At 41.7% G+C, this 16,256-nt stretch overlaps 1 protein-coding gene across 3 annotated transcripts in view; it reads left to right on the forward strand.

Moving 5' to 3' along the window:
* The window catches only part of BNC1 (basonuclin zinc finger protein 1), a 99,624-nt gene that overhangs the window by 55,735 nt on the left and 27,633 nt on the right, over positions 1-16,256 (forward strand). The gene's annotated exons all lie outside the window — the stretch shown is intronic.

A 16,256-nucleotide genomic window follows, 5' to 3' on the forward strand; every position in this document is an offset into this window, starting at 1 on the left:
TCATTTATTCATGCAGTTCTAATTCTAACTGGATTTTTAAGAGGAACCTGATAATTTTTTTATTATTAACAAACATTTTGATAATTGTTATTTTAAACAAAATGCAGTAAGGTAAACTAAGGGAAAGGTAATGAACCTTATCATCCATGGACCACTGCCAAGGTCAGACATACCATTTGGCACTGCCTGTTTGGCAAGGTTTAGTATTGTTGACAATGGGGTGTATTTACCACAAACATATCAGCCATAGACATAGATGGATTTAGGATTTTGGAAAGGGCTGTATGGGAGCCAAATCCAAAGAGTCAATGCTGATTCGGACATAGACACAGCTTTAAATGTTTTTTTCTACATACCACTTCCAGGTCTGCTGGGGAGCACACTGGGGGGCTCCCCCACACCCCCTCAGCTCAGCAATTGGCCACAGGGGAACCCTGGTTGCCCCCCCAGACCCAGGAGGCACCAGTAGCTGAGCTGGGGGGGTGGGGTTCAGGGTGAGGGCCCCCTGCATGCTCCCCAGCAGACCCGGAAGCGGACCAGAAGTGCATCTGGTCCGCTTCTGGGTCTGCTGCCAAGCACACTGGGGAGCCCCCTGAGCTCCTGTGGGATGCTCCTTGCGCCCCGGCATCACCGCATTCACGAGCCACCTACTACCTAGAGGTATGTAGAAAAAAACATTTAAAGCTGTGTCTATGTCCGAATTGCTGAATCTCTCCAAATCGATTTGGAGGGTTCTGATTTGATTCAGAGAGATTAAAGGGTCCTCTGATTCAATTCAGATTTGGAGATTCGGACACTTAATCGGGCCGAATCTCTGCCAAATCCAGTCAAGGACCGAAGCTTTGCATAGCCCTAGTAAGCATGGATCCAGAAAGCTGTGGTGGCATGCATGGTCACACCCCTCTTTCCATAGCATATCTCAGCAGCTCCAATTCCCCATAGCTCTGGATGCCTAGGTCCCGTGCAGAGTCTGCTCCATGTCATGGGAACAGCCACTGGGGACTGTAAAATACCAGGCTTGTCATTCCCCTTGTCCATATTTTCTTTGCCCGTATTTTAGTTAAGTCGGACATGCATTAGTAAAGAAACCTTGTGATTTCAAAGCAGGAGTAATTGTTTTTTACTTTGCATGTCTGTCTTTTCCCCAGATTACTGTTATTTTATCAGCTCATTTATTTTTTCAACCGCATTTCAAAGTTAGGTGGGTGTTCAGAGCTTGTAATAGAGGGTAAGATGCCAGTCAGTAATTTAAAGTCCTGTGTGCAATTGTAAGTGGCTCAGGGGATTGCAGTGTAAAATTCTTTGATAAACGCTTGTTGTTTCACACTGTGCTTATTTACTAGTGATGTCATAAAGGAGGCTTCAGATACACTTTTGATCACAACTTATGTTTACTAGATGCTCACTGTGGCAGTTTTTCTAATTGTGACTGGCTAGTCATGATGTAACGTTTTAATTGGTAAGTAAAACAAGCAATGTATTCCCTTGCTAATGGCTGGGCTGTGCAGAGAAGTTGGTTATTAGATTAAAGTAGCACCAAATATTGCCATTTCTACAGACTGGCTTTGCAACAGCTTATTTACATCACAAAAACTATACATAAAAGCACAGTGCATCCCTCCTCCTGCACAAACATAAATTTAGTGTTCAGTGATGTTGATGCTCCAGAATGAATGGTGCCCAGATAAAGTAGTTTGGAGTAGAGCGGAAACATCTTGATAAGCAGAATATACAATTTCTAAGGAAAGAAATTAGTTTTTAGAGCTTTTTCTAAAGCAGCCATTTTTTTTCAATAGGTGAATGTATCTCAAAGGAACTAGTATTTCTGTTTACTGATTAATATAATTCAGTGGTTCTGATTTTTTTAGAAGAGTCATTTTGTTTTATGTCTGCACAGATAAATAAAACTTACTGGAGTGTGAATACAATCTTTATTCTTGTATTTCTTTATATAATATTACCATATTTCCATTAATTAGTGGTCAGTGAGAAACTGTTATTCATAACAAAATGGATGGAGCACACTACTGATAGATTGACCATATGTTTTTCAATTCTTAGCTCTGCTACTGACTCACTGTATAAACTTGTGAGTCTCTCTGGGGCTTCCTTTGCCAATTCAAAAAATCGAGATGTTTAAAGTGAATTTACAACAGAACTGTAAAGTTTAAAAGGCTGTTATAAAAATGCCCTGAGATAAAATGCTTTGAGATCATCTGAACAAAATCACTATCTATGTACATACCCATTATAAATACTATGGGTCAGCTGCTCAGCTGGCTGGTGAAAAGTGACTTCTGTCAGACTACAGTGATTAACCTAATAGAGGATCTGGCCTGATATATTTTGATACACCGATTTTTTTTTTCCAGTTTTAAGCTATCAACTATAGATAAAAGTAAAAATTAGCCTAACTATTCATTATTTAAGCTAAACTTAAATAAAGATATTTCTGACTGAATTGCAAAGAGTTATTTTACTTATCTATAAACAGGATAAGAAAGGGACACCTCAAAATGATGATGATGATATTCTGTATAATAATACTTTAATCCTATTCAGATTTTGTCCAGCTAGTGCTTCTCCCCACTACTTGGATGTGCTGTGCTACAAATTTTCTGCTTAAAAAAAGTGACTTTGTAGGAAGTAAAGATAGAGCCATGTCCTGATGTAGTTATTGCAGGAAAATTTATGCCAAAGCAAGAGTTCTGGAACAAGACATATGGCCAGACTAATAAAAACATCTCTTGATGACTACCACAGGGCTTGCTCCTGCTTCCCTTGAAATAAATGCCAAAATTCCCACTGGCCTACATGAAGCAGGATTGAGTCCTTTAGTTTGTAAAGACCCTCTGCTATAGGAGAGCTTTTGAATGATTGAAAAAGGTTCCATATAAATGTTCTTGATTTCCCATTAATCCTTTTCCACGTGCAGTAGTTGACTGTCATGGTGTCTTCTCACTTGTGGTCCATGGTGCAATGATTATGGATCATAAAGAAGAGAAGCAGATGGTTAGAACTTGCAATGGATTGGTATGCAAGCAGAGCATTAAGTATTGCAGAGAATGATAGTGTGTGTATGTGTTTAGTGATATAGCACGAGGGGAAAGGAGGGAAGGACACATGATAACTGTGAAGAGGGAGGAACTGAGAGTCAAGGTTGAAATGCCTTTCTATGGTGGGTTAAGAAGGAGAGTGCTTAAAGCACGCATGGGAGGAAGGATTAGAGAAGTAAATTACAGAGGTAAAGCCATATCTGTAAAAACATGTATAACTGACAATTCCCTGCTTGCGTACCTGAAACTGCCTAATATTGGATACTATCTACTAATCTACTAGTGGATGCAATGTAAGTAATACATATGCTGCATAATCTAGTAATAAGAAAAAACTGAAAAATGAGAGGGACAAGTTATGCCTTCTATGACCTAGTTAGTTAGTACGTCTGACTGATTTCAGACAGCTGCTCTCTTCAGGAGCCTTAGACTGGGGGCATTCAGTGGCATAACATATTTTTCTTAATAACCAATACTTTAGTTTTTAACGATAGAAATAAAATATAAGAGGATGATGAAAAGCTAACAGACAACATACATTTCCAGTTGACCTTAAATCTCCCCTTCCTCTGATGGTAACCCAGGCAATCCTAATGTATTCAGGTACCGAATGAGGTGCCCTTTTCACAGTCTGGTTTCCCTGAACTGCTACCTCCTTTGTAAACCTGCTGTTGTTTTTTATCTTCTGTATAGGTGGAGGGAGAAAAAATTATTTGAGGGGGGGCCTGAGCATGTGCCTGCATGTGTGTGCATGTGCCTCCTCCCCCCACCCAACAGGTAAGTCTGTGGGGGAAGGGGCAGGGAAAGGGCTGGGGGGAGGAGGGGGCAGATTGAGGCCCCAGCAGTGAGGGAGGGAGTGGGGCAGGAGCAGGGGCTGGGATGAATGGGGCTGCGGCCAGGCTGGGTTGTGCAACAGTCAGAGCCCAGGTGGCTCATTCAGGGACACGGGGGGGCTCCCAGTGCTGTGCGCATCCCAGCAGAGGCTTGGGAGGCATGTTCCCCACCCCCACCCACAATCTGTGTGCAGGGTGGAGGTGGCTGCCTCTGCGCACTGAGCTTTGCTCCCTGCTGCAGCTGCCCTGAGAGCTGTGAGATATCATGTGCATCCCACTGCCGGGGGGGGGCAAGGGACACGGCATAGCCCAGCGGTGGCATGCATGTGACATTGCACCGCTCCTGGGACACCTGCAGCAAGGAGCAAAGCCTAGTGTGCAATGGCAGCCACCTCTGCCCCACTCACAGATCAGGGGGCATGTGCCCCCCAGGATTCCACCACAGTCTGCACAGCAGCGGGAGCCCCCCGTACCCCTGGATGAAGCACCTGGTCTCCAATTGGCCCACGACCCGGCCCAGCTGGGGCCCCATTCACCCCAACCCCTGCCTATGCCCCACTCCCTCCCTCAATGTGGGGGCCTCAATCTGCCCCAACAAGCTCCTTCCTCTTCAGAGTAGACTGGTACTTGCCTGCCATGCTGCTAGTGATCCACACACTATGCTGCGATCCTGGCTGCATGCATGCCCCTCCCCACCCCTGCTGCAGCCACCTGGAGCCCACGGCTGGGTCTCCTTGCGGCCCTACCCACTGCCTCACATTTGGGAGGGCTGAGCCGCTTTAGCCCCATCCATCTGCTGTCTATGATCTTCTGGTTCCTGGGCCTTTTCTAGTCCTAGCATTGCTTCTAAACAGCTCTAAAAAGTTTTCTGAGAAAAGAGCCCGATGTCTTCCCTTTTGCTTTAATCACTCTGTTAGACTAACCCAACATATTCATACGGTCCACAATCCAATAACCAAATAAATGTACAGTGTTCATCTATGAGTAAAGAACAGCTTCACTTTAATCATCAATTTTACCTGAGGTGGTTCAAGTGTGCTTTCAAGCAACAGTCACTAAAAATCAAGGAACTTGCCAGTTAATACAGTACTACCATTCAGACCAGCATTAATTTGCATGTGTCACCAGCCTTAGATCATGACATTCAAACGCACTCGCAAGTTACTCAGCTCTTGCAAATTTCAACATGCGGCCGCCCACCACGCACAAATCCACTTCCTCAAAGTCACTCTTAAATACACAACTTGAGCTCTAAGCTCAGCAGGTTTAAAGATCTGCCAATACTCAGGCTTGCAGTATAAAAATCTATGCTGTGTTATTATGACCTGAGAAAATATGAGGTTGCAGTTAGGTGCTGTTTGTCTATATAAGCAGCCTACAATCAGAATGACCAGCCAGTCAAAGGACTGCTGACCACAGCTTGGCATCAGATGAAGGAAACAGAGCTGGGAGGTCAGGGTGCAAACAAGCTGTTGAGCAGGACTCATTGCCAAAATGGTTCTCTATCTCCCCAGAGTCAAACACTGGCTGGGGTATGGATGAGAAGTAGGAATGGGAAGACCTTAGAACGAGGCTGGGAATAGGACTAGGAAGACAGCACTGGAAAGAAATGGATACTCGTGTCAGATATGGATTCCTTCATCAGTTTCTCTTAGTATAAGTAAAGGGTTAATGTGAAAAGGAGCTGCCTGTACCTGAGATGTCCTGATCACACTAAGTGGCTTGTGGACAAGGCCAATGTTAGCTACACCATGCTTATGTCCTGAAACCCTCATATGGCTCAAGTCCCATTGGACTAGGAACTTGTAGAAACAAGGGGCCAAATCCTGTTCCACCTGGACTTGTGCATCTAAGTGTGATTCTGTTCCACTCTTCTCAAATCCCTGAAAAACAGTTCATGCAAAAAGTGGAAGATGGGTCCTCCTCAGGCATTCTGTCTTCTGTGGCTAATATTGAGGCTAAGATAATGATACATCTCAAAAATTGGTGTGTATAATATTTTGTCAAATACCTGAGCAGAGTGGAACAGGATCACACTTGAGTACCTAAGACCACTTAAGTGTAATAGGTAGAATAAGATTTGGATTAGTCTATAGGGCATACCTACACTGCAGTCAGAGCCTGGGTGCCAGTAGCAGTCTAGCTGTGACAGCATGAATCTCAGGGTGGGCTGTAAAACTTGCCAGAGGAGCAAGGTAAAGTTTAACAAGCATTAAACAGGTGGTCATTAGCGATATCCCCTGTTAGGGTTTCTCAAACAAAATCTCAAAAGAGTTAACAGTTATATGAGTCTGGGCAGTTTTTACCTTAGTCTTTCTGGTTTAATGTTCTCACTTACTTTGAGTCTACATATATCCATTGCAGTGAGCTTTTAAGATCTGAAAGGGCATTTCTCACCAGAGTTTGAATTTCTATCAACCAGTGTACTGCAGCCACATATACAGTAAAAGCTCTGTTATCTGGCATCCCCCAAGAATGGGGGATGCCAGTTAATCAAATATTCCAGTTAATCAAATGTGCACTGTCTGGTGCACTCCCTGGCGTCAGTGTGCCGGGGGACAGGGAGGGGGTGCCCTGCGCAGGCTGCTTTGCCCCGCACAGGCTGCTTTGCCCTGGGCCGTGAGCCGAAGAAGCGGAAAAGAAAAAATCTGCTCACGGCAGTGAAACCTGGAAGTGGTACTTCCGGTTTCGCTTTTGCCACGTCCCTCAGATACCGGTTAATAGTTTTCCAGCTGATAAAGTGCCGGTTAACACATCTTTTTCTGTATACGCCATTTACAGGTACAGCACAAGCAACAAAGCACAAGGAAGAGGGAACTTTGAAAACCTATGCCAAAGGCAGGATTCCAGTGTTTTTAAAAGAACAAAAACCAGTACCATTTATAAATGTAAATGAAAGAGGGAATTTTAAATCTGTAAATAAGAATCTTCCCAGGATTTGAATGCCACTTTGCCAAAAGAACACCATGAAATTCATATTTCTTCAATGCCAGGCATCAAGGAAAACCATAAAGTAACCAAAACATTAAGGAATATTCTGAAAGATTTAATGGAAACAATTTATTGATGTTGTGTTGGGTCTCTCTTCATATTTTCCTCTGAGGGTATTTGTTGTTTCTCGACCTGCTGGCTAGGATGGATTTTTACGGTTGGGTTGCTGAGCCAAATATTTGATATAACAAATTCCACAGAGATGACTAAGCAGTTAGTATTTTCATCCAGCTAGATTCTGGTACAGTCACTCACATTGGGCACATCTACACGTGCACTTTAATGCGCATTAGCCTATTTTAATGCACATTAAAGTGTCACTAAAAATATAGTATTTAGTTAATGCACATTAAAACAGGCTAATATGCATTAAGCGTCACTTAAAAACCATGGTGCTCTTTAGTTAATGTGCATTAAGACAGGCTAATGTGCATTTTCCCAGTACCTCACAATGGAGGTACTAGATTTAATGCACATTAACTAAAGTGTATTAATACACATGTAGATGCACTCACTGTGTAGTAGCTTACTTTACAAATAATTCTGTTGGCTTCAATTGGCTATTACAGAGTTAAGTGTTTCTACTCATAAAACTGGGAATATCAGAATCAGGCTCATGACAGATATTTTTATTATTATTATTCAGCATTCAATTCATAACTTGCTACAGCAGATTCTGAATATGTGCAACGCAATAATAAGATAACATCAATTACATGTAATGAAACTTTGGGAAAACTTCACAATTTAGAAATATATAAAATGAGTATTTTGGTTTAGTCAGTTAGACAGGGTTTGCCGGTGAAGCATGCTGACACTACTTGTATTGTCTAGGTGCATTCTGGGAAATTGCCAGTTAACCCTACAACTTCATCACTGCAAATTTTCTCATATATTATCATTCTGTGCTCTTGGTCTCTGAAGTCTTATCTCCCCTGCCCATTGCCAAAAGCTACTCACTTGGAACAAAGTTCAATCAAGACCCAAACATAATGAAGAAGGGGAAATCACAAGAGATGGAGTTAATGGCTATAGCTACTGCTGTGGATCCTTTTGCCACAGGCTCTGGAAGGCCTGGAAAATTAATCAAAGTTCAATCAAGGATGTATGATATTGCGGCTGCTGTAGTGATGTCTGGAGTCACCTGGGAGCTGTCTATTTAAAAAAACAGCTCCTTGAAAATCAGCTGGTCTTGATGTGGTATCCAACTTGGAGAGGAAAATATAATGCTGCACCAAGAGAACACTATTCTCTTTTCCCATACCACTGGGTAAACTCAAAATTTCAACATCTATTTCAGTGAGAAACAGAATTAGAATACTTTCAGCAGGTATGTTTGATTTGGAATGAGTGAGGTAGGGTTATTCAAAGGAGCCTATTAAGTGGAAAACAGGTACCTAACTCCCTTAAACTCCTTGGGAAATCTCAGCCTGAATATGACTGTGCTCTCTGTATCCAAAATAATCTTTTGCTCGGCCAGTGAGAAAGGCTCTTAGCTGGATCAGAGAACAACTGCAAGCAGTAGCCTTGGCTCAACTTCTCTATTGTGAAGTAATATTGGGCTTCTGTAGTGTGCAACAGTTAGTAAATGTCCATCCATATTAAATGTTGATTTTATTCTGGTTGGTAGGATTACCCATTTGGGAAATCAGAACTCTGTAACTTAGAAGCAGTCAAACTGAAATTTAAGAAAGTTTGAAAATGTTTCCTGCAAATGGTTCCCAGTCATTCTCATAGCGACAGTTTTTTTCACCCAGATTTTCTATTTAAAAATGTCAAGTATTCAGTGGTTTGCTTTCATTTTGCTACCTAACCAACAAAAAACCTTTCTTGTCGCTAGAAAGAAACCTGCGTAGTTTCATGACTAAAACTTGGCACCCCTCTTAGGGAAAAGACTCATTTCTGTCAGTCTGCCACTGAGGCATGTCCTAGTCATCCGTGTAATATCCTAACACTCCCAAGAAACAGTAAAATTGCCACCACTGGCATTGCTGTCAAGTTACTCATCATTTAATATACACCATTGTTTAAACTCTTAGAAGCCACTAACTGATATTAAAGAGAGGAAAAATCCCAATGAAATGCTAGAGGCTGTGAAAATGAATATGAGGTTTGTTAATGTAGGCAATGTGTCTGCTCTGGTGAGACACACTGGGAAGTCTCACATCACCTTTGCTGGAACAATATCAGTTTTAACTTTCAGGGTACCATATTCCCCACTCTCTTTTTCTTGAATTGTGCGAGCATCAATGGCTACCAGTTTTCTAGCAAACTTTGTTCTTTGGTCCACCCATTGACCCAGTGTCACACCCTTTGGCCCTTTATAATAACCAAAGTGTCTCTAGAATTCTGTCTTGGCAGCTTTTAATTGGATCCCACAGACAGGATCACCAAGCAAGCGTCTCTCAAGTATATTTCTGCCTAATTTACTGTAAGTTAACTTACTCAAATTTTTGATAAACCATTAATGTTAGGAGGTTTTTTGTTAATTACTAAACACTTGGTGACGGACAAAACCTGCCTGTTAAAACTTGTGTTGTAATTTGAGGATTAAATGCCACACCTCTGGGAAACAAAGCTGATTAGTTGTAGGAGACATGTGGTGCTAGAAGCTGCAATTTGACAAAGTAGATTCCTTAGTAATACAGTTAACAATTAAATTCTGTGAACTGCTTAGTTACAAGCTTTGTGAGAAGTTGGATTGTAAAACTACAAAATGCATAAAGTATATACTCAGCTTCCTGCCTTCCCAAATATATCACTGAGTAACTTGAACTCTCATTCCCTCTTGGAAAGGAATTTTTAATTTTTTAAGGACTACTAAAGAAGAGTGAAAGACGGTGTGCTGCATTGGAGGCACTCTTAACTTAGCTACAGTATTGTTGGTTAAATCCTATAACACTACTCAACCTGAAGCCCAGTTCTAGTGGTGTAAGAACGAGAGAAAGCCAGGCAGCAGAAGACATTTATATAGCCACTTTTATTCATTGGATCTACTCAGAGGTGGGTTGTAGGGAGACGGGGTCAAGCATTGCGGAGCTATGGCTGATTGATCTTAGGGTCTTCAGCAGAGACAACAATGGTTTCTGCTTCTAGAACCAGAGGTCCCCAGGTTCAATCCCTGATGTAAATTGACCCAACCATAGGCACAGCAATATATGATCCTTTAGCAACATCAGCAAGATTACATTTCTTACCCTCATTTATGGTTGCTGTTGAGGTGGAAGCTAAAGATTTCATGGCATTTTTTAGAAACATGCCAACAGCAGCCAGAGTTCTCTCTCCTGCCCAGTTCTAAGAAAGAACATGGGTTTAAATCATGCTTCACTCATGTGTTGTTGTACTTCTTCATTTGAGCCTAGGTAAGCAAATTTGAACTTCTGCAACTGAATACATGTGGTATTAATAGTTCCATAATAACCTTCCTGCTTGCTAAAGTAGTTCCTGTAAAATCATTATTTAAATCAATTCTGTGTTTACTGTCCCTGAATTCAGATCTAGCTGTCATTACAGGTTAGGGGTTTCAAATCTATGGTTTTAGTTTGGTCTGCTTGCAAAATTTTGGTCCTAGGTTCAAGTTTAGATTTTGGAGCCGCCTAGCCCATAGCTCAGGGGTGTTTGGATACAGGGTCTGTTTACAGGTTTTTTCCCCACAAAGTAGGTGATGTATCTGTTGTACAAAGCATTTGAAGGAAGATTACTGTGCTCTAAAGGCTCTTTATATATTCTGTTCCTGTACTCCTTGGAGGCACATACTGAAATCCAAGCACAGAAATCCAAGCACAGAAGTCAGTTTTTGCAATGACAGAAACTATTAAGGTTATTAATCATGGGATGAGAGACAATGTACTTCTAGGATTAGAAACTGGCTAAGAGACAAAAGAAAGATTAGAAAGAAATGGTCTGTTTTCCATTTGGTAAAAGGTTAAGTTGGAGCTTTAGGTTTCATACTAGGTCTACTGGAAAGGTTGTGGTGAGTGAGCACTGAAGAGGTATAATTTGCAAAATAGATGTACATTATAGGTTCATTAAGACTGAAGGAAACTGTGAGAAAACCCAGAATGATCTAATAAGACTAAGATTAAATTCATTGTTGGCAAATAAGAGAAGTCATGTTGGGAAGATAAATTTGAACCATTTGTACATGTTGTAGAGTTCTAAAATGATCTGCAGCCACTCAAGGGAAATGCCCTAGTTATCACTGTGGGCTGTTCAATGGAAACCTCTTTGCTCCATGCGAAACAGCATTCCAAGAAGCAGGCTACAATCTTTGGATGCAAAATAAATGGAATAAAATGACACTTAAGATATTTTAATGCCATTTAAAAAAATCAGTGGTATATCACCTGGGATTCTATGTCCATTCTGATTATTCTGAGATCTCCAAAATGTTATAGCAGAAATTGAAGTGTCCCAAAGATATGTGAAAAATATTCTTGTACATTGGAGGGTCTTGTATCGGAAGAGAGACTGGAATGTCTAGTCAATAGGGAAGATGCATGAGAAAAATGGCAGAGGCACAGAAAAACCAAATCAGTTCCTTCTGGTTTTCTGTTGTGCAATGAGAACAATGTTTCATTCAGTGAAAGAAAGGCAACAAAAATAAAACTGACAAAAGACACCTTTTTGTTAACATCAGAAATAATTATCTTGTAGAGCTTAACCTGTATCATATCACTTAGCCAAGAGCTTAGTAAGAGTTAAAAAGGGCCATGACTCAAAATTTCACAGAATAAACATAATTTTTGAAGGGACATAAGCTTTTGTGCTTAAGGCATAAACTAGCAGCTGATAGAGGTTAGGAAGAAATTTCCCCTATGGGTAGGTCATGCCATAATTGTTCATTACAGGGTGTCTTGCATCTGCCTTGGAAGCCTCTTGAAATGGGAGCTGCTGGAGTCAGAGTAGCCCAGATGGGTCAGAGGTGTGTTCTGGTATGGTAGTGCTTGCCTTTTGTTTTCCTAGGCATTGTATCTCAACCTCCTTAATGCTGTTGCTTTTATAATGGCCAGCTCATGCTTTTTAACTTTTATCATCAGTTTGATTATTAGCTCTTTAACTTTATCATTAGAAGGAAAGAGCAATAATGTAGCAAAATTGCTGAAATTGGAGTGACTAGAAATAACAGCCACAAGCTGGCAGAGGGTAGATTCAGGCTAGACATCAGGAGGCGCTACTTCACTGTCAGGGCAGCTAGGATCTGGAACCAACTTCCAAGAGAAGTGGTGCTGGCTCCTACCCTGGGGGTCTTTAAGTGGAAGCTGGATGAACACCTTGCTGGGGTCGTTTGACCCCAGTACTCTTTCCTGCCATGGCAGGGGGTCGGACTTGATGATCTGTCAAGGTCCCTTCCTACCCTACAAACTATGAAACTATGAATGGAGAGGCAGGGTCGAATGAATTTCAACAGGTTCCCTAGGTTTTTCATGTTCTCAAGCCCATATATCTTGGCTCTTAAAGCAAATTAGAGATCAGTATTTCAAGTTAGGTTGGACATGGTCTAGGCTACAACAGCTTCGGACACCACTTGAATAGCTAACATACAGGCAACCAAGTGACAAAAGAAGAGTGATTAAAAGTTATATTTTCCTAAGTTAGCCTAGGAGCATTTGAACAGTTTTGATTCCCATCCATACTGACTGGTCAGACTGGTAGAAACTAGAATGATCTCTGCTTAGTCAAAGATCCTTAACTGGGCTTAAAATCCAGTGGTGAAAGGGCGCAAATTCTATTTCATGTAAAGAGAATAGTGCTTCTGTTTTTTGACCCTCTATTTTCCTTTCAAAGAACCTCTTGTCTCTAATCTGCCTCTTCCACATCACCTCACTACTTCCCCCACCTGGACCAGAAAAATAAACCCAACAAAATCTCATTTATATTGACTTCAAGACAAAGTTTGATATTGTTGTGTACTGGTGTGTAAAAGTGCAATGATGCTTGCCATAAAATACTGTTTGAAAATGGTTCCCATTCTGTTTGGGGCAGTTTTGTAACCCTGGCATATCCCGTGTCAGCATCATTTCAGAACAGTAGTTCTGAACTATATTAAAATGAGCTGCGGGAATAATTTTCACTTGGAATTTCACAAAATTGCTTGCAATATCCCAAGCAGAAATGGTATGACTACAGCTATCTTTGAAATGCTGCTTTTGTGTATTGATGTTGAAGAGAGAGGGTTCAAAAGAGACAAATTTATGCTGCTGCTGACTGCTGCTACTGACCCCTTTCACAGAAGAAATTCTCCACTGTCTTTATTCCTGTTTTCCTCCCTGCACCGTACTACAACTCCGCTCAGCCAGCTTCTCATGTTCCCTCCTCACCAAGCCATGCTGAACACAGGAGGTAGCAACTCTTACCCCTGTTTCCTCTCCTAAAGGAGACCCATTGCTCACCTATCTCGCGTGTCCTTTTGTCAAGGGAAATGTCAACCCACAAGCCAACAAAAGAGCAGACTGCTGGCAAAGATCTTGGCACTAGTTTTACAATGATTTAAGTGAGAAGGACACAGGGTATGTGATGGAATTTAGGCCAGGCAGGGGGTGTGCAGAGGTCAGCAGCGCTCCACAGCAGTTCCTAACAGCAGGAATTGGAGGCAGGCAGTATTCAGTGAGAAGATACATGCACACTTGCACACTTAGAGCAATGGCAGCAGTTAAACCAGTCCTGTCCCAGCTGTGTAGTCCCAGCAGTAGTGATTTTTCTTTTAGCTTTAGGGTCACCTCACAAAATTAGGATCTTGAGCTAATATCTCAAAAACCCATTAGGTCAGTGGGCTTTGTATCTGGAGATCTGGATTGCATCTTTCATTGTGCTGTGTACACATGGTATTAATTAGTCCAGTCGGGTGCATCTTGGATGACTCCTTACCATTGGTGAAGAAGTAGCGGCAAGTCCTTCTCAGTCTCACTTCACAGGCACTTGTGCATTTGGGCCCACAGGCCAAGACATGAGGTAAGAAAGAGGACATAGTACAGTGCGAAAAAGGTTGGGGCAGAATTTCAGAAAGGAAGAGGTTGAAAGGAAGAGAGCCTCCTCCTGACCCTCATTATACTTGGATTCAAATAACCTATTCTACTATTTGTTTTAAATTAACACCTAGAGCAGGGTGGCCAACCTGCAGTACGAGTGCCACAGGTGGCATGGGCAGCCTCTGGGTGCAGCAGATCAGGGAGGGGGCAAGAAGCACAGCGCCAGAAGGTAGGAAGCAGAAAGCAAAGCAGGAGATCAGATGGGGAGAACAGTGCAGCTAGTAGAAAGTGGGCAGAGCAGAGCAGCAGATGGGGCAGAGGAAGGGGAGGGCTCAGGGCTAATTTGTGGCACATCTGCCAAAAAGGTTGGCTTCCACTGACCCAGCCCTAAACAGCAATCAGTGGCAGAGCAAGGAATGGAACCCAGGTCCCCCGACTGAATCTAGTGTCCTATTGACCACACTTCGTTATACTCCCGTTCTGTGCGTTTGGCCTTTGTTGCCAAAAGAGTTTTGGAAGCTACTTCAACATCTCTTTGGATGCTTCTTTCCCATTCTGGTTAACTGTTGAACAGAGTCCAGCTTGACAATTTCAGTGAAACATAGGAGAGTGAAATTATTGCAAGTGCCTGTACATTATCTAGTAGTTAATTCAAAGTTGATATACAGATGAACATTCTCTCTAGTAAATGAGAACCTCATTTGCTTGGTGTACAAGGGTCAGATGCTAATACGGTGGACATCCAGTGTCCTAGCCATATGGAAAGAGCAAGGCTGGAATGTGGTTACAGAAAATGTTAGTTGAACAATTGCAAATAATGAAAATATGCATAAAAAATTTAAGTACTTGTAGCTAATTTATTAAGAGCAAAGGCTGAATTAGTCAAACTGTTCTCTGTGGTTAGCTTGCCCATTTTAAAATCAGAAGTAAGTCTCTTCCAGGTGAGTGGCAGATAGTTCATAAATAGCTTCTTCCTCTAAACTGACTAGAGGGAAGACCAGCTCTCCACAGATCTAAGTTTTAGTCACTTATCATTTTGAAGTAAATTCAGTCCTCCTGGCATTTTATATGATCTTAAACCACCCTTCTAGCTTTTGTTGCAGAATTTCAATCAGGTAGATGCATCCCTGGTATAACATTCTGCATTGCTGTTTATTATGTTGAGAATGAAATATGATCATACCAGTAAGAGACACTGTTGGCTTTATGGAGTGTCATTACAGGTGTACAGTTTTGGCCTTGTCTTCATTACCAGCATTACTGTTAATTAGATAATAAGATGCTAACTATGATATTGAGCCTCTTTCTTGTCGGTTAAGAAATTATTTTCCCACCAAGCTCACAAGCTGGAAGCTAGCTGGCCATGCCTGTCACAGGACATTTCATTCAGGGGAATGCCCCTTCACAGGGGAAGAGGACCAAAGTGACCCTGGAACCCCACGTCATTTGAAGACCGATGTAGCCCTACGCGGTTGACTCCTCCCATGCAGATACATTGTTATAGCAGACATAACCAGCAGGCAGTGGCATGAAGCAAAATCACTCTTGTTTTCTGCTCACCATACACAAGAAAGGGTGGAGAAAGCAAGGGTTTTAAGGACAGTTTTCTCCTTGCTGTGAGATCCCTGAGGTTGGGCATGTGGGCCTGATTCTGCATTCACTTTGGTTTCATGCGGGTGTATGCCTGTTGTTTTTAACGAAGTCATCACAGGTCTTACACCAGTATCAAACGAGAGTGAATCAGGTTGTGTGTGTAAGAACCGCACATGCATCTACAGATCATAAATAGCATTAGAGAAAAAAGTAAAAGTACTTGCCAGTAATTAGTTCTTTTAGATGTCTTCTCCTTGTAGCTATCTTACTTCCTGCCACCTCTCCAGTGGGATTACTGGAATCCTTATGGGAAAATATTGTCCACAGATGTTTGTAAAGGTTTCCAACAGAGTTGTGCGGGTTGGCCATTTGTATCTCAGGACGTGGCCCAATTTGCCCTGAGTAGGATGCAAGACTGCAAAAGATAAAAGAAAAAGGGGTATTCAGGGAAGGTTCAGTGTTTTTCCCTTTAAGAGGGGAGATGACTATGACATAGATCCTGGATCAAACTGCTCTGAATCTGGGTCACAACAATACATCTGGGTAACTGGAAAAAGATTTTGGTCCTCTTACCGGTCAGTAATTCTCCACCCATCTTTATGACATATTTTTTTACATACATAAGATGCTCCGGTCCATATATTTTTAGTGGTGTCTTTTAAATCTTTCTGTTGTGTTCATTAAAAAAAAAAAAAATTAAACTCGATCTTACTGAAATTCAAGTTGATGAAAAAAATTGTAATCAATACAACTTTAGGGGGGGACAAACCACTCCATTTAAAACAAATTAACATTTAAAGACCTCTCAATGTTTT

This window comes from Alligator mississippiensis, chromosome 11 (assembly GCF_030867095.1).
Source record: "Alligator mississippiensis isolate rAllMis1 chromosome 11, rAllMis1, whole genome shotgun sequence".
Classification (NCBI taxonomy): domain Eukaryota; kingdom Metazoa; phylum Chordata; order Crocodylia; family Alligatoridae; genus Alligator; species Alligator mississippiensis.